This window comes from Ictidomys tridecemlineatus, chromosome 1 (assembly GCF_052094955.1).
Source record: "Ictidomys tridecemlineatus isolate mIctTri1 chromosome 1, mIctTri1.hap1, whole genome shotgun sequence".
NCBI classification, from domain to species: Eukaryota; Metazoa; Chordata; class Mammalia; order Rodentia; family Sciuridae; genus Ictidomys; species Ictidomys tridecemlineatus.
Genome location: NC_135477.1, coordinates 232,695,361 through 232,721,189, shown reverse-complemented (window position 1 = coordinate 232,721,189; position 25,829 = coordinate 232,695,361). Strand labels below are relative to the sequence as shown.

Genomic DNA, 25,829 nt, shown 5'->3' with positions numbered 1-25,829 from the left:
TTCAGGGTCTCTATTTTTCTCTTGAAGTAATATTTTGTTACCTATGTTTGCTCTCTCATCTCCTTGTTGGAGTGATCTATTTTTGTCTGTATTTGCTCCTTTAATTCATTCTTTAAATCACAAATCATTTTCATTAGGAACCTCTGAACTCCTTCTCTAACATTTCATCAACTTTGCTGTCTATGGATTCTGTTATTGTAGTATTCTGGTTTGTTTGGGGCACTTTCCTTCTTTGTTTTTCCTATTGTCTATGTGTCTTCCTTTCCTGCAGTGTAGATCTTGGATGTGGGTCCTGTGCAAGTCAGTGAGGGCAGATCTGGTCTGGGCCTGAGCTCCCACAGTAGTCTGCTGGTTTAAAAGAGTGGTCCTTTGCCAGAGGATGGACTCTGGCTGGTATCTACAGGTGGCAGGATGGACTGGGGCCTACTGTGAGCCTGGGTCCTGTGTAGGTCAGTGTGGGAGGATATGGGCCGGCCTGCCCTCATGCTCTAGCCTGAATAGGCACATTTAAATGAAGATTTACTGCAACCATAGGAGCAGAAAATTGACTTTATATGATATCTCACATTAATGACTTTAGGTCTCTCTACACATGACTCTACTTCTCCATTCTCCAAAAAGAAAAAAAAAAAAAAAGGTCAAAAAATCCACTCAATATATTAAGAAATAAGCTTGCCCCTCTTTTTACTTTTAAGCAATATTATTCATCATTGAAAACTCACATGTGTATATTTTTAACGACTTATTTTCTTAACCAAGGATAAAATGTGCTAGATTTGGGCTTAATATGTATGATTTTAGTCATCACTAATTTTTAAGTCTGTTTAATATAAATTAAACTTAATATTATCAAAAACTTTGCATATTATTTATTTCATTTTGCTTGCACTTAGCAGTCACATTTGAAAGACACAAAACAGTAAATCTCAGCTAACAAGAAAGGTTTAAAATGCCAAGCAATTATGTCTACAGAAAAATTTTTTTTCATTTTAATTTGCAGTGTCCTTTTTTATTATTTTGTAGTAACAGCCCTAACATGAAAATGTGGTTTAAAAAAGCCAAAATATATTAATACTATGTGTCCATTTTTCAGTTATGCTCCCCAGCTCCAAGTTAATTTTTAATCATTTTAATTAAATTACTTTCATTTTTCTCACTGACCACAACAATAAAGGAAAAAGCAAACCATCCAATGTAATTACAATAAAACAACTAAATCCTTTTATAGGCAAATATCCCAGTAATATAAAAGTATTTAAATAATGCTTCTGACTCGAGCAGTCTTTCTAGTACTGCATGCGACCCATGTTAAAATGTTGTATCAGTAACTTAGAAGCTGATTCTTAAATTACTTGAACTATAAAATAAAAATATTATTTCTTTAATGATAGACAAAAACAAATTGTGAAGGGTGAGGGAGGACACAATGTTATTTGTGCACAACATTTTTTTCTTTTTTTTTTTTCAGCTAAGAATCAGAATTTTTAAAAATTTTCTTCTTGACTGCCTGATTATTTTTTGAATTAGGTCGAAATGATATCACAAAGTATTAGTCAGATAATGTGTTTTTATAGCTGGCTGAGATCTTAGAGACAATGTAGTTTAACTTCCTCACATTTTACAAAGAAATTATTGACTAGATTCTTTTTTAATGGCTGAAGTTCTGAAGTAAGTTAGTGTCATACTTTTGACTATAGGCCAGGCTTTCTAATATCCAGTCTAGCTTTCTTTTTTCCCCATAAATTTTATTGTATCTTAAACTCACAAATATATATATGAATAAAGCTGGTTCCCAAAATATAAAACTTTTCCCTTAAAAAAGCTAGTAAATTGTACCATTCAACTTCTATGACTTTGACATAAGCAGAAATATCTAAAATACATAGGAATCTATTAGCATTCAGCAAATATCTCTGTGGTAGTATTAGCTCCATGCTGCTGCTGAAAGATCAATTTGTTATTAGGTGACTTGTTTTTCTTATATTTAAATAGTTGGGGGCTTATTTTCTTACAAACACAAAGATTTGTAAACAGGTAATATTGGCATCCAAAGTTGTATGGAGATGTAAGATTAGATTTTAAAAGAATTATAAAGACTGCATTTGAGCAATTATCTTAACATAGCTAAGACTCAGATAATGAAAGGCAAGATCAGGCAAAGTCTAGGAGAAATCTAAGAGGAGAATTACATTCGCAATCTGCTTATTGGCTCTTATTAATTTTACCTTCTCTTAAATGACAATTCCAGTTTACACAAATGTAAGTAAACAGAGGAAGAGTGCCTGCATTTGCATATATACTAAGAAACACTTTAGATGCCAACATGATTCAGATAAACATATTTACTAGTCATAGTGAAAAACATTAAACCTTTTCTGAAAAGGAGGACAAAGAGTTTTCACTAAAAATTGAAGATTAAAGACAAAAAAATCATCTTTTTCATAACTCATTTCTCCATTATTAAAATGATAGAATATACTTACAAAGACTTATTTCACAAAATTCCTGAAAGAATCGGATGAGATAATAGATAAGAAAGTTCTTGGCAAAGTTTAAAGGCTGAATTAATACGAATTATCATCATTTCTTTTCAGATAGAATTTTTATTAGACACTTTATAAAAATGTGGTCACAACATTTTTCTGGAAGCTTATGAATGTGTCTGGGAATTTCAAAGAAGTATATGAAATAGTGGGATTCGTGTGAAGTTGGAGAAACTGCTAGATAAAACCTGAACAAACTAGAAATGAATTTTTTAGCTCCACATTATTTCTGAGCTTTGCTCTTACATTGTGATTCTTGGAAAAATTGAATATCAAAGACCACCATAATTTTTGACTAATATATATTTAGTGTTTTTGAAATAGCCACAGACTCAGAATGGGATTATTTTTCTGTTTAAAAAAAACATAATTACTATGGTTGTTTGAGGGAGTAAATTAATTACAAAAGATACAACACATTTTTAGAATTTGATCAATCAGTGTTTTTTTTTTTTAAAGAGAGAGTGAGAGAGGAGAGAGAGAGAGAGAATTTTTAATATTTATTTTTTAGTTCTCGGCGGACACAACATCTTTGTTGGTATGTGGTGCTGAGGATCGAACCTGGGCCGAAAGCATGCCAGGCAAGCGTGCTACTGCTTGAGCCACATCCCCAGCCCAATCAGTGTTGTTAACTTAAAATATTTGGCAGTTCAGGACTGAGTTTATTTTTAGGCTAAAGTTTACTTTGAATTCTCTATTATGGAAATATATATCCAAGTATATTTTTGGTTAAAAAAATATCAGTACATAATATTTTATCAGTTTTAAAACACATTTGTAAGGATGTAATTTATTACAATGTAATATTTTATCAGTTTGGAAACATATTTGTAAGTATGCAAACATGATTTTTGCAAATCATAAAAACTAAACAACTTCTCTATTCTGTTGGAAGTATATATTTTGTTGGTTTTAATGTTGAGTAATTTCTTAACGTTTATTATGACCTCATAATTAGAGTGACCTCTGTGGTAATTCTTGGTTTGCTCTGAACTGATTGTATGGCATTGGTCAATTTATTTAACTTTTTTGAGACTTAATTAAAAATATTAAAAATAAAAGTCTGCATAACAAGATTTCATGAATAGCTACAGCTAAAGTGCATTAAAAGCACCTGGAACACAGCAAGTTCTTACTATACAGCAACTATTATTGAAACATCTCTACTATTAACAGGTCTCCACAGAATAGACTAATTTTGCTTTGTTTGTCATGAGTAAACACCCAGATAAGGTCAATTAGGGATTTGACATAGGTTTAAGAATTCCTAAAGCATCAGGTTTTCTTCTTGAAGGCATGGTTAGAGTGAAGAAACCCTCTTTAAGAATGGAAAGACTGGGGCTGGGGATGTGTCTCAAGCGGTAGCGCGCTCACCTGGCATGCGTGTGGCCCAGTTTCGATCCTCAGCACCACATACCAACAAAGATGTGTGTCCGCAGAAAACTAAAAAATAAATATTAAAATTCTCTCTCTCTCTCTCTCTCTCTCTCTCTCTCTCTCTCTCTCTCTCTCTTAAAAAAAAAAAAGAATGGAAAGACTGTTGTTTGGAAGCATCATCATTATGGTCTTACCACTGTAAGTGATCCAGGTATAAACATGTAGCATGGCACAAAGTTTTGTAGGCACCTGCTTTAGTTTATATCAATTTGTACAGTGAATAGGGTTCAGGAAAACTAACTCTATGTTAAAGCATTAAAAAGTTTTTAAAAGGTTATAATTAAAGTGAATATCTACATAATGGGGCTTAGAGCATTAGGAGAAACAGAGTGCTTTAATTGCATGAACAAATACACACCAGAACCATGAAATCCAACCAATATTCATTGACAAGGGCTATATTAAAGACTAGTCAGGACCCTCTCAGAAGAAATTAGCAGTTATGTTTCCTGTTTGCTATTTATGCTCAGGGTTCATCAATTTCAATTTAAGCAGCCTCTTTTCTAGCGGAGCACTCTGATGCCAGTCTATAATTGGATAATGTGCTTCCTGCTTAACAGCAGCTAAAGTTGTTCTCCCTCTCCTGGGGTGTATTGATCAGCTTTCTTCATCTTCAGCTCTCATCCTCCACCAGCTGAGGGAGCAGGAGACCTCTGCACAGGAGGCTGTATCAGCCCCTCCTCCTGGGGCTTCTGAGGGGATATCTGCATTTTGAGTTCAAGTATGAGCATCTATCCTGTTTACAGCAAGTTCATTACACAAAAGTTTATTTTGCCCAAGAAGTTGCATCAAATAACTTGTATTTAATTAGATACTTTAAAGAAAGTTTACTTGGGATTATAAGGCAAATTTTATTGTGTATGTTTTGTGTATTATTCTCCAATGGATATTTGAAGGTTTTCTGAGATGCATCTAAATATTGCAATGCAAATATAGTATCTCTCTCTCTCTCTCTCTCTCTCTCTCTCTCTCACACACACACACACACACACACACACACACACACACACAGAGAGAGAGAGAGAGAGAGAGAGAGAGAGAGAAAGGAAATGCCATATGTCCCAAGTGAGACCTACTTGGAAAACAGAAGTGCTGAACATAACACACAGCATCCTTGTGAGAGGACAGTCAGTTTTATCTCTGGCAATGAGAAGTTTCTCACCCTCAGGACATGCAAATGACTTTTTCATCTGTTCTTTTTATGCTATTTGCATAATTTTCTTTCACAAAAGTGAGAGCTGTCAAAAAATTAACCATTTGGAGTTTTCCATTCAGTTCTATGACCTTTTCCAGAGAATTAGATCTCTTCAGGGAAATAGTAACTTTGGGTTTGAGAGATGTAGCAGTGTACTGAGAAGGGAGTCATTGGCAGAAAGAGTGGGTGAGGAATAGAGATCAGTAGGTAGGCAAAGACACATGACTAAGTTTATAAAGTTAGTTGATATTTTGAATCCCTTCATACCCTTGCTTGTTTTTGTTTTGGTAAATCATTAGTTTGACAGGTAACAGAAGAGATGTGTAATACTGTGCTCTCCTGTGTTACTCAGGTTAATGGTACAATGCAAACATTTTTGCAAGTGTAGTGCTAATTGAAAATGCTATTTGATAAACTACACAAGCAATGCTGTTTCCTGCATGCTTTGGTCTGAGTACTGATATCTGTAGAAAACTGCCAAATATGCTTATTTAGTATGAATACTACCTTTTTATAAATTCAGAAGTTGCACTCTGGAGAGCTGTAATAAACCTTTAAATTCATTTTACTTAGACAAAGGTTGATATATGTGGCAGGCTGGGGGCAAAGGCAAGTGCAGCTATCTGTTTTATCATATTGCTTTAAACATTTTTCAGCTTTAGACTTGTCTTACAAATCAGCTCTCTCAGTCTAGTAATTGTTTCACTGTACCTTATATCTAGCACGAATGCATCTTGAAAACCAGCAGGAGAAAGCACATTTGTTTAAATCCTGCAATGACTAACACAGTGGCTAATCTTGCAAATTATGATCATAGTTGTTCATCCCTTAGGCTGGAAAAGACCAGATCCCCAAGTGGCCTCGGTTCCTTTCTCAGTTCCCAGGAGACCCACCAAATCTCTGCGTGTTGCCGGGCAGAGGGGGCTTTTCCTGCTAATCAGGTCAATGAGTACCTCCGTGCTCCAGGGACATGACAGGAGTCTATCACAGCAGTTAGGGAGCCTCCAAATCTTGCACGCTCACGGAGAAATCTCCCGTTAAGAAACACCGCTTAGTCCTCATTTACTCACTGGGAATCTCTGAGGATTTCAGCTGATCTTTTTTCTCCCTTTAGACAGTGAGGAGCTCAACATAAACAGGGGAAAGAGCACAGTATGCTGCTACTTGGAGGGTGTTGATTGAAAACTTCGATCTCCCACCCCTTTCACGGTTGATTTGACTGATTTCTCACCTCGTTCACAGAAAATATTTCAATTAAGGTAAGTGCCGGCTTTATCTGGGTGACTGCATCGCACTGAATTTCTGCATTGAAAGTTCTAACTGACTAAACTGACATTCTGCACTGCAGCAAGTGACTGTTTATGTCAGAAAAAAGGCTTAGCTTATAAGCAAGTGTCCTAGAATGAGACCTGGCATTGGGGGATAATGATATTTCGGAGCAATTCCTTTGAAATACAGCCATTCTGCCTTGCATCAAAATAAAATAGAAGAAAATGTGAAAACAGAGTTCATTTCTTATTTTGTCTTTTAAATAATCTGTTTAGAGGACTGTGCACTGCCAAAGCGACTGGATTTTGTTTGAAGTGGTCTGTTGATGTCCTATGATAAAATCTGAGTTGAAAGCTTGAAAGTTAAATTAGATAAAAAGAAAATTTGCAAATGGGAGTTGAAATTTCATGAAGCTTTCTACGTTAGCAGTGTCAGTGAGATCTTTTTTGGCTTAAGGATTTAGGGCTGAATCCCTAATATTTTAAATGTTTCCATTTAGAGATTAAAATTTAAATGTTACAGATTCTGATGAAACTGTTAAGAAAACTGAACCTAGAAGTTTTAACATTCCATTGATATGCTTTATGGTTCGTGTATATGAGAGATGTAATTCTTGTATGAGATAGATTAATAAATTAAGTAAAGAAAACTACTTTCTAAAATGCTTATTTTTGATGAGAAATTTCTTTTTTAAGAGATTAATGTTATGCATTGGTTGATATCCTGACTTTTAGATATTTTATGTTTGAGTGGGCTTTTGTTATCAAACAATAGTGAATTAAGGTTAGCCTTACATTTTTTTTTTTAATAGTTTAGGGTAAGTATCCAGGTAATGTAGATAAGTTTGTTTGTGTTGTTTCTTCTATTTCTACTTTTTCTCATAAGCTTGTTAATAAAATTTACAAAGATAATAGAAGAAACTTTTTCCCCAACTTAGGCTTAGTTATCTGAACTTTTTCTTTTCTATTTTAGTTAGTACATGTAAATATAGGATGATGATTCTTTTCAATTTTATGTTTAAGTCTTATGTAATTAAGAGAAACAAACTAATTTTACTACTATAATTTTATGTGACCTATTTGTTAGCACTCTAAGTATATGAAAACTAGCAATCAAATACTTTGCTATTATTTAGGACTTTTCCTAGGAAATTATTTTCAGATAATGAGAAAATATATATATATATATTATTTTCAATAGCCACATGTTGTTTTAACATATATAGAAAACGAATTTCAGTAGTAAATATCTAATGGTAACAGTGTAAATATCTAACTGCTTTTGTATTAGAATTTAAAATTCATCTTAAACATATTTTCTGGAATGAGCACTCATATTTCCTGGGTATCTTGAGTACCTCTAGTATTTTTAAGTATCTTGATGTAGCATATTTTATAAAGATGTCAGAACACTTTTTATAGTATTTGGCTGTCCTTCTGAAATTCCTTTAAGAACTTTTCAGACTGATCTTGATGTTATTGGTGCTTACCCTAGGGGGAAAATTTCCGGATATGGATAGGTTCTGACATGTACTTGCCAATTGTCTGTCTGCATGTTTTCAGCCAAAGACTGAAGACAGCTATCCACTTTTGGTGCACTAAGATTTCTATCTTGTTTGGGGGGCAGATGGTTTCTTGATCAATTCAAGGAAAACTATGAGAAGATTGTGTTGACTACAGTGACTGTCACTGGGTCCTTGGTTTCATTGTTCTTCTTGAAAGCAAACATAATAAACAGAAATAAGGAACATTAGTCAAGCAGGAGCATATATAATACTAAAAACTTGTACATTGGTCAAAATATCTTTGTAAGATAGTGCCATGAGCCAAGTTCAAAATTGATGGCTGTCAGTCCCATTGAATTTTTATTGGATGTTCTTACCACTCAAGTATATAAATAGTGTATGGTCACTGAAGTGTGCATTTAGTGCATAATGAAATATTTATATTTAAACATGAAAGTAATTATAATTCTTATTCAAAAGCATCTATCTAAAGTTTCTAAAGGAGGTTTGTCATTTCTGTATATTTTGTCTTAATCTGCTTCATCCACACTGATAAGAAATGAAGAAAGTATTGAGTGCAATTGAAAATTAGTAGTTATGTAAATTAGTTAGCCCTCTCCCCCTTCTATTTTTCAAAATTACTATAGTATCCTCATCTACCACCATATCTCTTTCCCATTTTCATTCAGTTTATGAAAATTTATTTCTGTTATAAGATCAGAAAATATTTTATAGGACAACCTCATTTGGAATAACACAGTTTTACATTTTAAAGAAAAATGACTATTAAAACTTCATGAAGCTCCACTATATGGTTTTTAATTAAAAAACAACAACAACAACAGAAAAAGCAATCTATAACATACTTGAAGTGGTTTAAAATTCCAGATAACTGAGTTATAAACTTTATGTGTATGTTGATAGAATCATCAATTCCAAATTATAATGTTATTTATCTCCATTTTCCAGAGGAGTTAAAAGCTGAGAAGATATGTAACCTGGCCAAGGGTACACCATAGTGGGTTATGAATTCATATAACAGTTTCAAACTCAGATCTGGGTATTCAGAGTTTATGATCCTTATACCATACTTCTTTATTACCTCTTATATGGTGAATGTTTCCAGTATTTGATATGAAACACATGAATATTTTTACCATATTCATGATGGTACCAAGTAATTCTATCACCATTATAATAGTATAACTCTTGCTTTACTTAAAGTAATTTAATTGATCTAAAGCAATTTCTAAGTAATTTCATAGCCACAGATGTTTGAAATAAGAATATACTTTGTAGCCAGGCAGGATGGAAAAAGCCTATAATCCCATCAGTTCAGGAAGCTGAAGCAGGAGGATTGTGAGTTCAAAGCCAACCTAAGCAACTTAGTGAGACCCAAAGCAAAAAAAAAAAAAAAAAAAAAAAAAAAAAAAAAAAAAATATATATATATATATATATATATATATATAGACTGGGGATGTGGCACAGTGGTTTAGTGCTCCTGGGTTCAATCCCCAGTACCACTAAAAAAAAAAAAATGTACTTTTTACTTCTAACTTTTGAAAGTAGTCTTTTTAGAAGTCTTTGTTTCTAGATATTCTGATTATTACTAACAGAACACTCTATCATGAACATAATAATCAGTGTGATGTAAATTTAGTATTTTTGATATGCACATCTTTCCAAATAGATAGACAAACTATTAAGAAAAAATAAAATACAAAGATATAATACCAATGCCATTTGTATCAAAATGAGATGAAAAGGGAAGTTAAAGGGAATTCATTTAGCGGCAAAAGGTGCATACATATTCAAAAGGACAGAGAAACTAATGGTTGGAATTGAGTGCCCAAAGTGTATTTATCTAGCAAATGGACTTGGATTTTCAGGTGCCTATTGCTCTATTAGTTTTTCATAAAATTTCCCCTGTACCTAACTATGTTGATCTATAACAATACTTGTATTTTCAAGCTAAAATTTTACACAACTGTGTGAAAGTAGGGAGAGATGTTAAAAAGTTAGGGTTGCCCTGAAAATTTTAGTACAATTAGCTATCATATGCAAGGACAGGCTAAGGTGATAATAGAGGTAAGTTAAATTCCATAGTAAGAATTATCAATTACTATGCCTCAGCATGTCTGCAAATTTATTTAAATATAAAAAGCCCACTGTACCAGATGCTGAGAATAAAAATATAGAGTTATTAGAATTGTGATGAGGAAATATATGTGTATAATCTTCAACCACTAACCAGTGTACTTTTGACTTTCTAGAGTGTTATTTTTAATCAACTGTTGGCTTTTATAAACTATTGTATAATGAAGAACATTTATTTATTAACATTCCAAATGAATAAACATGGTCTTTAAAGAGTTATATTGCAAAAGAGCTTTCAATGTTGAATGTCCACAATGCACAGAGTGCCCATTAAGACTCTATGACTATGTTTTAGTCCTGCATATTTGACCAGGGTCTCACCACATGTGTGACCAGGCCTAAGACAGCTTCTGAATAAAGGCCAGTAGCTACTATGTGACTTCACAGGAAAACCATGATGATAAAAGAGTCTCCATATGAGGTAACAAATATCTTACTTGGTGAATTTTTATACAAAATACCATATGAATCTCTAGTAGTTAGTGGACAGGAACAAAATTTGAGCCGTGTGAAGATGGTAGTCCTCTGAATTACAAATAAACTTCAATTATGAGATGGATAGGAGCAACGGAAATTGCTTTAGATCAATTCAAATAGACCCGTTTTTCTGACCAATCATAATGATTAAGTGCAAGGATGTTGCTCCCTTGTGGAGGGGCACTGAGACTGTATGGTTCTGAGTGGCATTCCAAGTGCACCAAGCATGCAGTGGTGAGCCTTTTTACCATTCTCCACCTTGTGATTCCATTTCCATTAATCAAGTTGAATTGAACACATTTGTTTTCTTTAAAAATAAAAAGATTGTGATTGACTGAACATCTTACATATTCATATTTCTGATAGTAACTGGAAGTACATGTTCTGCATTCTGCTCTCTGGGTTCAGATCCAGCTTGGCATACTTGCTTGCTCTTTGCCCTTGGACAGATGAGTTAAGATGTCTTTATGCCCTTCATCTTCTTCAATAGGGAGTGGGCCATATTAACTTTCCCACAGAATGACTGTGAGAAATAATAATAAAAAAAAACATAATTAGTCTAACATAATTTCTCAAAAGTTCAGGAAATAATAATTACTTTTATTAACAGGAAACCTTGTTATTTATCCCTTATTTATCATATATACAAAACTAAGGACATATTGTCTCTTAAGTAATAATGAACAATTGGATCTTGCTAGAGGTCCTAGATCAGCTTCTTAATATTATGCTTATTTCTGCAACTTCAAATTTTAGAAACATGCTTTTTTCTTCCAACAGAGGGTTTACACTAGTGAGTGCATGTAAGTTAGGGATAAGTTTACAGAAACCTTCCCATTTTTGACAGAGGACTAAAGGAGCACTTTGATTCTGTCTTAAGAATGTTGGCAGGAAGAGGAAAAAATTAAAAGGCAAGTCCTATTTTACTACTGTTAGTCAACACCTAACTAGATTATAATAGCATAAAAAGAATGGCCCAGGACTTATTATTGTAAATGGAGCTTCATTAGAACACAGCCATGGCTATTCACATCTGTATTGTTGATTGCTTCACACGTGCTGCAAAGCCAGAGTTGAACAGTTGAGCACAAACAGATTATGCAGTCTGCAAAGCTGAAAACATTTCCTATTTTGCCTTTTAAAAAAAGAAGTTTACTGACTCTTTGTTTATGAGAAAATATTCGTCTTTCGTGGTGTTTTATTATATGTGCAATGAATATTTGATAAAAAAATTAAATATATTGAAAATGTCCATGTACTTATAGATTCATAGTTATTATTTCCTCTTATCCACTAACTCATGATATATTAATATGGGATTTAAATCTTTTAATTTTAAATTTTGACAGTTATCATTTATCATATCCTTTCTATCTATGCAAAGATTTTCCAATCCATACTTTGTATATTGATTCATGTAATTAGCATAATAGGTCCTATAATAGAACCTATTGTTTTGTAGACTCCCAGCTAAGTATTCTTATAGTTTAGTACATACAGGAATTAATTGCTATGTACTTTATACTACCAGAGTCTCATTACTGAAGTACTGATTTAGTAGGTTTAGAAAAAGACTGAGGAAACACAGTTTTGAGACCTTTGTAGGTAATTCCAATTAAATCAGAATGTGTAAAAATGTGGTTCAATCATCAGGGGTTTAAAAATGTCTCAGGTAACTCTATTATGTAGCCAAAGTTGAGGATGCTAAAGTACACTAGTGAGTCCAAAACCTGAGTAAATTGTCTTGTAGTATTGCTTAGTAATTCTGAAGTGTGGCCTGAGTTCTGCATTTCTAAAATACCTCCCAGAAATGTTCATGCTGAGGTCGCTGGGCGATGTTGCTATCATCTTACCCCACCTTCTTTTTCTGCTCCATGGTCACTGCGAGGGTGCAAACATCTATTTGAAGACCTAGTAGGGCTGTGACTTACTACCAGAATGTATCAGTCTTCTCAAGAAGTTCTTCTCATCTCTGGAAGGTGATGGGAAATTCTGAGTCAGGTCAAAACTGAGGAGTGCATGCATGCACACACACACACACACACACACAAACACACACACCCCAAATATATATACATATGTGTGAATAAATAGTGTAATATTTATTACACTGTTTTATACATACCCACAGTATCTTTGATTTCCAGTTACTCATTTTGGACACAGAATAATTAGAAGCTTCACAAAGTCAAATGTTTAAGTAAGCATCACTAACATGTCTAACTCTTTGTGGTAAAGAGGAAAACAGGATTTTTATTGTTACCCAAAAACTTTTCAAGCAAGTAAAAAGCTTTGTCTTTACTTCCATCCACAGAAACTCCATACCAGGGCTCAAAAATTATCAGAAAGTGTTAATTTCTTGGACCTCTTTATTCTGGGAATGGAGTTCTAAGACTGTGTTATTTGTCAGTTCCCCTTTCTTCTTTTTTCCCCCCAAATGAATTGTAAGGATATTGACTTTAGCAATCTATTTAATCTTTTCTCGATTTCAATTCCCAACTGTAATATTTCCTTGTTATTTTCTCTTTCAATTCCCAACTGTAATATTTCAAAAAGTTGAAATAATTTATATTATTCTATTTTTTTTAATTGCAAACCTACTCACAACATTTCCTACTATGCTTCTCCATTACTTTTTCTAGAATGTTTGACATCTTGGTAAACATATACTTTTAAGTTGATTTTATTACTATTTGATGTTCCAATTCCTATCAGACTTTGGAATGTGAGCTTCATGAAGGCAGAGATTTTTGTTATACTTTTCAAAGCTGCAGCCAATATATATATATATATATATATATATATATATAGATAGATAGATAGATAGATAGATAGAGAGAGAGAGAGAGAGAGAGAGAGAGAGAGAGAGAGAGCTGGTGCTCAGAAAATATCTGGTGAACAAAAAATGAATGGATGGATGTTCCAATGTAATCAAATAGATGAATGATCTGTATTTTAGGACAGAGGCAAGTACTAAATGATATTTGCATTCCCTTAGAACTGTATAAGACTTTAACAGATTTTCATTGAATCTATCCATTTGGTTACCTCAGTAATCATTGTAAACCTCCCAAGTTTCAGCTACTTTGTGCTAGATGCTAGGGATACATGTGGACAAAACCTAGTTCCTATGCATAATATGTTAAGCCTGATGGTGGCAACAGGGATAAGAGAAAGAGTGGTTATAATACACTGAGGTGTACACTGATGGAAAATATGTATCAGGTATTATTAATACACAGAGAATAGTTCCTAACTTAACTCAGAGTGGCTAAAGAACTTCTTGCTCTCAAGAAGTTACCTAAGCTAAAAATTGAAAGGTAACTTGCAATTAAACAGAAGGATCATTGACTCTTAAAAGAAGTCATATTATGCATGAAAGAGCAGAGACAGAATGTGAGAATTCCTGACACCCTTCAGCACCACATTAACATTATAATATTTGAAAAACATGTATATATGAAAAAAATGTCAACTTTATATATGCCTGTATAAGAAGGCTTAACTTTAACTTAGGAACAATAAAAACCCTGGAAGCATTTTGAAAATGGAAAACAAAACTTTTTCATTGATTTGTTCTGAATCTTGCATTTTATTTTTCATTACTTCAAATTAAAAAAATACACAGTATCATGTACATACAATGATATTTCCGACAACCATGAGTCCATATATGATAGTGGTACCATAAGATTTTATCATATGATAAAATGTGATATTCTTGTAAGATACAGCCTTCTCAGCTAGTGTATGTGAACTCTATGATGTTCACACAATGACAAAATATTTGTCTATCTACTAATTTCTCACATATCCCTATCATTAAATGACACCAGACTGTAGAATACATAACATGATGACATCAGCAGTTTTAAAAAGACACATGAAAATTCAAAACAACCCAAAAACATCAAAAGATAAAGTAATTTTATAATGGGGATTGAAGAAAGAAAGAGAAACACACTTAAATTGCTACGCAAAGGATGCATGGAAGTTCACATGTATAACTTTGAACCACATGTAAACTTCAATGATCACTGAACTTGGCCAAGTATAATCCATAAGTGACTTTTAGGGTTTCTATATTGAAAGCTTAGTTGATTAATTTATTTCAATTTCAAAATTTAGCAAAAGTAAGAGACTATGAATGGATATACACATATTGAATGGAGAAGTGTTCACATTCTCCTGTTTTCTGTCTGTGATCTTGAGCCAGGCCTCTACTTTTCTTGGATAGCCAAACTCTACATGAACTATCCAGAATTATCAGCATTACCATTCTTTGGAGGAAAACATTTTGAGCCTTTCATTTCAGAGGTAGAATATTAGATATTAACTCGGCAAAACTCTGCCTCTTTTAAGTGGTACTTTTTATGTTGGTATGGTTAATTTTAGCTGAAATTAAATAGGTTATTTCACCTCTTCAACAAAGATTTCTCTTGCTATTCCACCTAAGGTAGCATCCCTCTTACTGTTCATCTCACATTTACTATTTACTGTCTGATGATAGTTCTTCCTATGGGAACATAAGCTCTGTGAACCTTGCTTTGTTTATTGCTACTGCCTTAACACATAGATCAGTGTCTATCATGTAGCTAGCACCTCTGCCTTAAATGGAGGAAAGAAAGAAGGGAGCAAGGAAAAGAGAAAAATGGAGAAGGCAAGCTGGAGGGATGAATGCATCTTCCAGTCTTGGTGCATAAATCTTCTACCTCTGCTGTCCACACTACTGTCCATAGTACCCTGGTAAATGACAGTGGGCTATTGTTTAACCAGTGTGTCCAGTTAGAAATACATCTACATAGGAGCCCCATTACTTCTTTTTTTAAAAATACCTGTATTTGTTTATTTTTATGTGGTTCTGAGGATAGAACCCAGTGCCTCACACATGCTAGGCAAACACTGCCACTGAGCTACAGCCCCAGCACCCCATGACTTTTTATATGCAGACATCCAATAGACACCTGGTCCTGTCCATCTTGTCTTCTAAATCTCTCTCACATGGGTTTTTCTTTTCACTTTCCCGTGTTTCATTTCACCTTAGTGCGTTACTTGCCCTCTGGTTACTTTTATGTACTCCTCTTTTCCAAGATAAATGCTCCATAGTGCTAGAAAATTGATCACTCTAAATGCAAACTTGTCAAATTTCTCCTACTTTAAAGGCTCTACCTAGAGTTTCCCATCTCTTTTAGGAATGAAGACATTCTTTTAACATCCATTTCTTCACATGGACTGGATGCTGTATCCTCTTCTCTTGCCTGACTTCCATCAGTATTTGACTTGGCCTCAGTCAATATCATTTTTTTTTAATTTCTGAGGCTTTATTTTTGCTGTCATATTAAGTTGAATTTTGCATTTTTAGATCTCTTGATTCTCAGAACAAGTTGAAGGCTCCTCATAGAAGTTTCTGAAACATGCTCTATGACAATTCAACTCTAATCACAGAATCCACTGTGCTGTTTATTTAATGCTAAACTCCAAATTTTTGCTGGCAAGCTCTAAACCTTTCTTATTCACTACTACATTCTCTGTGTCAGAGGCTTACATACAAAATTCTCGGTAAAAATATCAGTTAATTTTCCTCTCTGAATTAAAAATATTCATTTATTCATAAGCAAGTGTTTGTTCTTTTCACCTGAGAACTTAAATTCCTACCATTCAGAAAAGAGTTATCATCGTCCAAATCATCTTCAAGAAACTTAAAAAAAAACAAAAAAATATAGTAACATTTAGATTAATGATTCTAACTACTAAAACCTGTTTAATGCTTTCAAACACCATATCCACCTTATGAACTATGTAGATATATTGTCTTTAATGAACAGTAGAAATTATTCACACACATTGACTAAAGGTCACCTGTTTTAACCAGCTCCTTTATGTGTAATAACAGGATGACATTTCTTATCCCTTTGTGAACAGTGAACACACAGATTTAAATTCACAAGTTCATTCTCTACAAAAGTTAGACTCTTATGCCTCCTTATTTTTTAAGTAGGTGATATTTAGTGAGGGAATATACACTAATTCTTATTTTTTAAGCTTTTCGATCTTAAAAAATATAATTGGTAAAGTAAACAACAGAATTTTTTTTACTTATGAATCAGTAATCAAAAAGCACATCCTGAATAGATATGTTGTAACCTCTCATGTTTAAAGAATGGCTGCATTGTTTTATTTAATATTACCATAATTAAACTGTATTTTATTACTTGTCCTTTATATGGGGTGAGGTGAACTGCTCTAAAAATCAATACAGAGTGAACGGCAGCATTAATTTTGGAAGGTATTTTTCTCACAGATATTTAGCAGCAGTCTTCCCTGGAACCATAATCCTCAAAAGGAAATTGCAGTCCTTGCAGAAACACAGTTTGGGTCATCTGGGTCTAGGTCTCTGGATTTTTCTAAAAGCCTTCACAAGGCACAAATAACATTTTAAATAGCTTGTCAGGAAGAGAAGTGATTTTTAATGCAGATCCACCAAATATAATGTTTTCTTTCAGTGCCCCTGAAGGCAAACATCTGAAAGGCAGAGAGAAACATAATGCAAAGATAAATGTTGTGACTAGTGTCTAAGGAGGAACATAATATAAGCATAATAGAGAAATATCTCTTGTCAGAATAAAATAGTAAATTGATTTAATATTTTACAATTCTATATGTACTCAGAGGTATAATTAGACATCAGGATTTATTTTTTCTCTGCTGAGTGATAAGCCATTTTTATTTTTGAAACATTTGAGGGAGAGACAGAGGGAAAAAAAAAAAAAAAACAGGTTCAAATATGCTCTTTAGGAATGCAGGCATGGGAAAAAGTACTAGCCCAGACTTAAACAGTAGTGAGTGAGAATGGCTAACACAGAAACCTTTACTTGAAGTAATGGAAGTGTCACCCTGATTCCATTTAGCAAGCAAATCTTGTGTGATGGTGGCTCATGTTGCCCTGGGTTTTGAACAGCATAGTAACTTGTGAGGCAGCCAGCACTACCCTCACTACCTTCTCTATTCTCACTCCAGTTTCTATAGACTTGGGTCATCTAACTCTCATGATCAAATAAACAGAGACCTAGAGACTCTATATTTTGTGTTTTTGTGTGTCTATGGTGGTAGCATCCTACTCAAAAATTTGTTGATTTTTGCTTGACTAGAAGCAGGAAAGTTAAAATGTTTTGTTTCTCAAAATGGCTCATTCCAATGTGGAAGCAGACTGAAAATGCTTTCCCTCATTCTGAGCAGAATTGAGTGCTTACAGATACCATCCTCTTTAGAACCATAGAAATGAAATTATATATTTTCATCTACCTTTGGCTGGTTCTGAATAGTGTGGTTGTAAAATAATTAACAAGTCAATAAGCAAAATAAAATTATTCTTCCATATGAAAACCATCTTTCTAATATAATTAATATTATCCAGGCTTAAAATTCCCAGGACTCTAATGCTTTCCCTGTGACTGACTCCAGGTATATGCGTAAATCCACGATTCACTCTTGAGTGTAGGATAGCTTGAGGTTCTTGAAAGACCACATACTGTCTTACCTTTGACCTATTCCATATATGAAGCTATGGCTTATTTGCTTGCTTTACAAAAAAAAATAATAATAATAAGCCTTGCCAGGTGTGTTGGTTTATTTTTTGTTGCTAGTACAACAGGATAGATGAAAGAAAAAGAACCTTTTTTTGGCTCACAGTTCTGGAGGTCTAACGTAGAGAGGCCACATATAGTGATGACCTTCTTTCTGGCAGTATCCTGAGGTGTTACAGGATATCACATGGCCAGAGAAAGGGAACATATGTGTATTTGTATCTCATCTGGTTCTTTCCCTCTTCTTACAAAGCCACCAGGATTCAATCATGGCAACTCCACCATAATGATCTTGTCTAATCCTAGTCTCCCCCAAAAGACCCCACCTCTAAACCCCAAAGTCAGGTGGGTTAAGTTTCCACTCTTCTAATACTTTACAAAGCAGATTAAATTTCCACACATGAATTCCTGGGGGACACATTCTAACCATATCCAAACCATATCATCTGGGTTGTTAAACATTTCAGAATCTTTGAGATTGGTAAGAAAGGTGACTGCTAGTCTTACACTCATTGAAATGTGTCATTGGTTTTCATTTCAAGGAGGAAATTCTAGAATTAATTAAATGTTTCTATGCAGGAAACTATTATTAACAACATAAGTAACAGATATTTTCAAATATCAACCTTGAGTTTTGTGTATAAATTACTTACTGTATACAGTAGAGCTGTTGAAATGATACAAGAATACAAAGAATGAAGCTGTTCATTCAAATTAGATGGGACCTTATGAGTACATGCAAAGGGAGCTGGCTAAACATTTGGGTTGCTAAACACAATTTAAAGAGCAGAAACAATTTAATGTGAATTAAGGTTTTGGGGCCTTGTTTATGATTCCTAAATAAAACTGTTGATGGATATCAAAACACTGGCTTTTTCTGTTTCCACATAGCATAATTATCATCTATGTATCATGTTTGTATAGCTTATGGTTTATATATGAGGTGTTCCCTGAAAGTTCATGTGTGAGATAATGCAGGAATGTTCAGAAGTGAAATGATTAGATGTGAGTGCTGTAACCTCATCAGTGTATTAATCCTTTTGGTGAATTAATAATTTGAAAGGACTGTTTTACTGAATGTTAAGTGAAGACAAGGAGGGTATGGGTGGGGAAGTAGGTCATGGGGGACAGGTCCTTAGGATTCATACTTTTTTCCTAGCACCTCTGTCCTTCTCTCTCTGCTTTCTGGTCAACTTGAGCTGAGTAGCTTATAACCCTCCACTATGACGTTCAGCTTCACCTGGACCTAGAGCAATAGCATCTGCTAACCACAGACTTGAGACCTCTGCTTTCATGAGCTCAAAGTAAGATTTTCCCAAGTTCTTGTCAGGTTTTGATCACAGCAGTTGAAAAGTGAACTAATACACACAGCAGGCTCATTTGGTGTGGACACTGTATTTGAAACAATTTTCAAACTTGTTAGTTATTATATAATGGACGTATAAAATGAGAAGAAAATGTTTTAATATTAGTCAACATTATAAGTGATTTGCTATTGGGTGTATTGATTGAGAAAGGATACAAAAAAGGAGTCTTCTAAGGCTGGGGTTGCGGCCCAGTGATAGAGTACTTGCCTAGCTTGTGTGTGGCACTGGGTTCGATCCTCAGCACCACATAAAAACAGATAAATAAAATAAAGATATTGTGTCCATCTACACCTAAATATATATATATATAAATAGTCTTCTGAATGACTAGAAATGGATACTTTGATAGGAAATGTGCTTATATGAATTTATATCCACCTATCCATCTATCTATTTCTCTACCTACTTATCTATATGCACACAGATACATATAAAGTATGACTTTTTAATAATAAAATATTATTCTGAATAGTTTGCAAAAACATTTTTTGCAATTATAAATATATTATTTGATTATTTTTTAAAAAAATAAGATTGAGATTGATATTATTGTGAAGGAAAAAATACTCACTGTATTCAGTTATGCCATAATTTGTTTTGTTTCACCAATTTTCAAGTAAGTAACTGTATGCCAAATATTTTATAGCTTTCAAACTGATAGCACACAACTTCATAGGAAAAAAATTGAGAAGCATTCAAGAATTTTCTGTAAGAAGCATTCAAATTTATGAATCAGAGAAATCCATACTTGTTGACAAACATTTGTTTAAAGGTAATGATTTTGTGTTTGAAGAGCTTATCTGATGAAAGGTTGGGACAGAAATAAAATAATTGTCCCAAACTTTTAAATGTGCAGGTGTATTTTAGAAATCAGTGATAAAAGCATCATAGTTTTAGATGAGCAAATGCAATATAGACACTTTCCCACAACATAATCTTTAAAAGAGCAATGGATGCTAATTTAAGAGAAAACAGTGGAGTTGCCTGAGCAGAATGGAAGTCACAATGCTGGCAGTTTCTTCTCATCCAAAGCATTCCCCAGACCTTGCTGATAAAACCTACTTTGCCAAGGTTAGTAGTTCCCCCAACCCTCTTTGCTTTGAGAATATTGAAGTCCCTGGTGCTGAAAATGCAAACAGCACTTTTTTTTTTTTTCTAACCAATATATTATCATGATCTATTTTTATCTTATTGGCTGGGGACTGAGAAGTTGGGACTGAACCACTCTGCACCCTAAGTGTTGGAGTAAAGAAGAATAGACTGTTCTATGAGATAATTAAAAGGAAAGATGATCCTGCCAGGAGCCACAGTGGTATCCCAAATTCACAGTGACTTGATGAGGGAGAAATGGGAACATCAAAGGGAGAGGATAAGAGAGCCCTATATGAGCCTATGGTACCTCCCAAGTCATGTTAAACCTGATTTGCATGTTGGAGTAAGTTCCCCTATTCCCTATCTTCTTTGCAGATAATCTTTTCTAAGGAAAAAAGTAAGGGCATTTTAATGCTGTATAAATTCTTCCACCTAATTGAGGTCAATTCAATAGAGGCAGGATCTGACTTTATATTTGACTTGCATATGTGAAGATATTATATGAAATGAAGTACACCAGACTGCAGTAGGGAAATTATGTTTATCTCTCAGAAGTGAATGGAAAGTGCACACACAAGTTTCAAAATACACAAACATTTACACAATTTCTCCCAGGACTTATGTTATGTAAAATGGAGATGTTTATGTCCTTACTTAAAATTCCTAGAGACATACAGGATTAAATCTTGTGATTAATATAGAGATGCCTCTTTTTCTTTAAGCTTTAAAATTTTATTGTGTGTGTGTGTGTGTGTGTATACATATATATTAAAAAGATACTGTACAGGAAAAAAAAAAAAGTGAGCACTTCATCCCCAAGCTTTTATAACCTCATGTTGAGCTAAATCCAGGAACAAGAAAGTAAAGGAGAAAAACATGACAGAACATGCTCTATTTTTCAGAAGATTATAGAAGATAAATCTTCCTAAGAAACAATCCTGGTGTAATAGAGTAAAAGTTAGAGGTCTCCTTGCTTGCTTGTTTTTAAAAGGTCTAAAGTATACATTGTTTCCTCATTTGGGGGGGGGGGAATCAATGAAATAAAGCATGAAAAAGGCACCCATCATAGTGCCTGATGAATGACAATTTCTAAAGAAAAAAAAATAATCATTGTTTTTTCTCTGGTAGCACACCCAGGACTGTAGAGGAAAAACCCAAAAGAGGGTAATGATTTAATGATTAAAGGGATGGCATTTGCCATTCAACACTGACTCTAGCACTGATTTCCTTTGAGCTTTAGGCAGGTTTCTTCACTCTTTTAAAACCCTGGTTTCCTGCTCTAGTGTAACACAGATTATATCATGAATCTTATTGGCCGTTGCATAGTAGACTACCATAATAAATGTGCTTAGCAAAATGTTTGACTTATAACACTCACACTGCTCTTGTGGATTTTATCATTATCACATTAACTGCATGGCCCAGGTCCACATATTTCCTCACCCATCCCCTTGTAATCTTTCAGCCTCTTTCCATTTCAGAGTTGCTAGCTTCATTCTTTCTGACCCCAGTTTTAACCTTGACCCCAAATATTTCTACTAATTTCAAGCCTTGAAAGCTTTTGTGTACCAGGAGGTTGGAAAACTAACTTTTGTGGAGGAGCTATGACAGCCCAGATGTCTAGTCCTGGGGTAATAAAATTGGATTCTATTTTCATCAAAGGCTACTTTTATGATTCAGGACCTCTGCCTTGATTGCTGTACCTGGGGCGCTCAGTGTCTCCCGGGCTGCATGTGAGGGCTCCCAGGATGCTAGCTCATGTTTTTGAAAACGAGAGTCTTGTGTTTTTTTCTCTGACCTCTTGCCATATGTCAGGTAAGACCCATGCTGCTGATGTCTCTTGGGAGATCACAACTCCTCTGGGCAAAACCATCCCCTGTACATGGTTCTCACTGTTCATAACTGCAGTCACAGGGTTAGAATACTGTCCTTTTCCTTATGCTTTTTATATATAGCATGAGCCTGGCCTTTTCATCAAGGCCACTGGCACAGCACATTCAAGACTAAGTATCAAGTTTTGTTTTCCTTTCACAAAGTCAAGAAATGGTGATAGGGAGGTAGAATACAAAAGACACAGTTGACAGCTAGGCATTATATCACCTCTCAAAGTCTCCAGCCAGGTACCCAAATGCTTGATGAAAACTTCACTTACCATGAGAATAGAGTCAGCTTTCTTTGCTCATCAAAACTACATTCAAACAGATCTTCTGAATAGAGGTCAGGACTCAGATCCCATGAGGCATACAAGGTAAAACCCCATACTCCATTCTGCACTTTGATTAGGGAACTTTTCATTTTCATTTCCTGATTCTAATTCTCTTAAGTACTGGGTATGGGAATGCTCCCTGATTTTAGTAAAAAAAAAAATAATAATTCTTCACTTCTATCCAACAAAAATATGCAGTAGAGACCCCTAATTCACCAGCAATTTTCATTGGCCTTTGCGTATGTAAATAATGACAAGAACGATTATGTAAGCATGGATCTTTCCAAATATATGTCTGTCAGAGTTGGTTGCTTCCACAAGCCCATACACTCCTGAAGTTAAAAAGATTTAAAAGGAGTACAGCCTAACAGAATACTTATCTTTCTAAACTAAATTGTGCATATTCAAATACAAGGTTGACAGCACAAGGTGAAAACCTACTCCAAAGGTAAAGTATGAATCCATTTATAATCCTCAATGCCTGGAAAAGTGGCCAACAAAACAGAAGAATAAAAACATACCTCATGGAAAGCATAAAGGAAACGACAGTCTTCCCATCATCTACCATTTATAGCTTCGAAAATACAACCTCAGAAAATAGTTTCATTCACATTACTCCATCAATTTTCTTTATATTCCTAGTTTAATTTCGGCTTTGTGTTCTACCAGAAACATTAGCCTGAAAATTTGGGACTTTATAATAACTTCTGTTCATGTTAGACTTTGCGTTCATGCAAACTGTAAAAGCAGCATTCAAAAATAAGCAAACAAAAAGCCTTATAAGAACTGAATTCATCAGTCAGAGATACCAAGTGTATTTGTTTAACCTATAATTTCCCCCAACATGCATGTTTGATTCTGAATGCCTTACTAAACTATATATATTTTTTCCACGTTCCATTCCTATACTGAAGTTCTTGGTTTGGCTTCCTGATTGTTGAATTCTGTAACCTCATCTTCACACTGGCTGTTTTTCCCTGAAAGGCAGCACCTTATTCTTGCTACACTGCTATACAGGCAAGAATAGCAACATTTTCCTGGGCTCAGCCGTCTCTTTCATATTCTGGCCTCAGAATCTTCTCCTTTACATGCAGCCTCCTAGTTGTGATCTCTCTAAAATACAGGTTTGACTTTATCACTTTCTTACGTGAAACCTCTAATGGCTATTACCTACACCGAGAACTTGTCTCTAACAAGGAAGTCAAGGCCAAAATGACCTCATGTGAGACTCCAACTTTTCCCATCCCATTTGCGTTTCACCATTCCTTTGTCTTTAGACACTGCCATAATGTGTAGTCACATGTAAATTTGTACACACACACACACACACACACATACACACACACACACACACACTTATCCCTGAGGGTATTTGTACCCTCTATGCATCTCATCCATGTCCTCCATGGGGCCTTACATTTACCTGTGTTCCCATTTACCGCTTATCTTTACACTCCTCTCAACTTTTCTAGCTGATTCCTACTTTCTCTTTGAAACTCAAAATAGACATCTTGTGCAACAGGTACCTCCCTCTGATCTCCAGTCCACAGCCTCACTGACTTTACTACATTTGCTCTATCATGTCTCAATTTTACCATTTGGATCTGTATCACCTGTGAGATTTCAGTTTCCTTGAAGGCCCAACCTCTCTCTTAATTCTATTCATATTTTCAATGATCTATACTGTTGTGTCACTGTTTATACTTCACTACTAATTCTGTTTAACATGAGTATATATGAAGGAATTTGTTCATTACAGAGTATTGATATTATGACCAACTTATAAATCATACTAAGTAATGACTTTTGAGATCTCCCTCATTCTTAGTTACTTATCATATAATTGGTATTTTTTATTCTAATGCTATCTTATTATTTATTACTTTATTTTTTAAGAGAGAGAGGGGAGAGAGAGAGAGAGAAAGAGAGAGAGAGAGAATTTTAATATTTATTTATATTTATTTATTTTTTTAGTTTTCAGCGGACACAACATCTTTGTTTGTATGTGGTGCTGAGCATCGAACCCAGGTCACATGCATGCCAGGGGAGCACGCTACTGCTTGAGCCACATCCCCAGCCCTATTTATTACTTTAATAGAAAAAAAGTCTCATATTTCAGAAACTGGGCCAGATTCAGAGTAACCATAGCCAAAAGTATTAACAAAAACAACAAAAAAGGATATAATCATAAAATGAGTATAGTACTCCAAAATAAATATTAATAATGCTATGAAAAAAAAATATTAAGAAAGAACTAGAGAGCTTGAGAAGGCTCCTTGAAAGAACCAATGAAGAAGACCCTGAGCCTGGGCAGTTTTAGGTGAAGAGGGAAGAAAGACCATGCCAGGCTGATGGGTCATTTCCTGCAGAAGCAAGATGTTGCTATATTCAGAAAATCGAAAGATGCCAGAGTTGTAAAAGACAGACATGGGGGGACATAGTTGTAGAACAGGAGTGGGGACAGGACTAGGAAAGAGAATGGAATGATTCTGACATATAATATTCTTATGTATATATATGAGTACAGCACAGTGAATCTCTTTATCATGTACAACCACAAGACTGGGATCCTAATTAGAATAAGATGTACTCCATGTTTATATAAATAAGTCAAATTATACTCTACTGTTATGTACAACTAAAAAGAACAACAATTTTTTAAAAAAAGAAAAGGAAGTTGAGAAAATTTTGGAATGGGACAGGGATGGGAAAGGAAATGTAATATATTACTTCAGGGAAGATATCAGTAGTCCCTGCATTATGGTGATGGGGAAAAATGGGTGGACTTGAGAAATATTTCAAAAGAAAAGTCATCATTGTTTGATGGTGGGTTGGAATGTTATGATCATGGGAATGAGCAATGGGGAGAATGTGGCTGACAACTCTGATTTATGGAGCAGGTAGATTCTTTCACTGAAATGAGGATGAATCCAGCTGGATTCAAAGTGGATCCCAGTGCGTGATGGGAAGAAAAAAGATATCTGACAAATCTACTTTG

At 34.4% G+C, this 25,829-nt stretch overlaps 1 protein-coding gene across 4 annotated transcripts in view; it reads left to right on the top strand.

Annotated features, from left to right (window-relative positions):
• The window catches only part of Cdh12 (cadherin 12), a 939,290-nt gene that overhangs the window by 531,952 nt on the left and 381,509 nt on the right, over positions 1–25,829 (top strand). For all 4 annotated transcript variants that reach the window (XM_078016895.1, XM_078016900.1, XM_021720037.3 and 1 more), the window contains exon 3: positions 6,290–6,434. The gene's annotated coding sequence lies outside the window, so the exon portion shown is untranslated. The remainder of the gene's footprint in view (positions 1–6,289; positions 6,435–25,829) is intronic.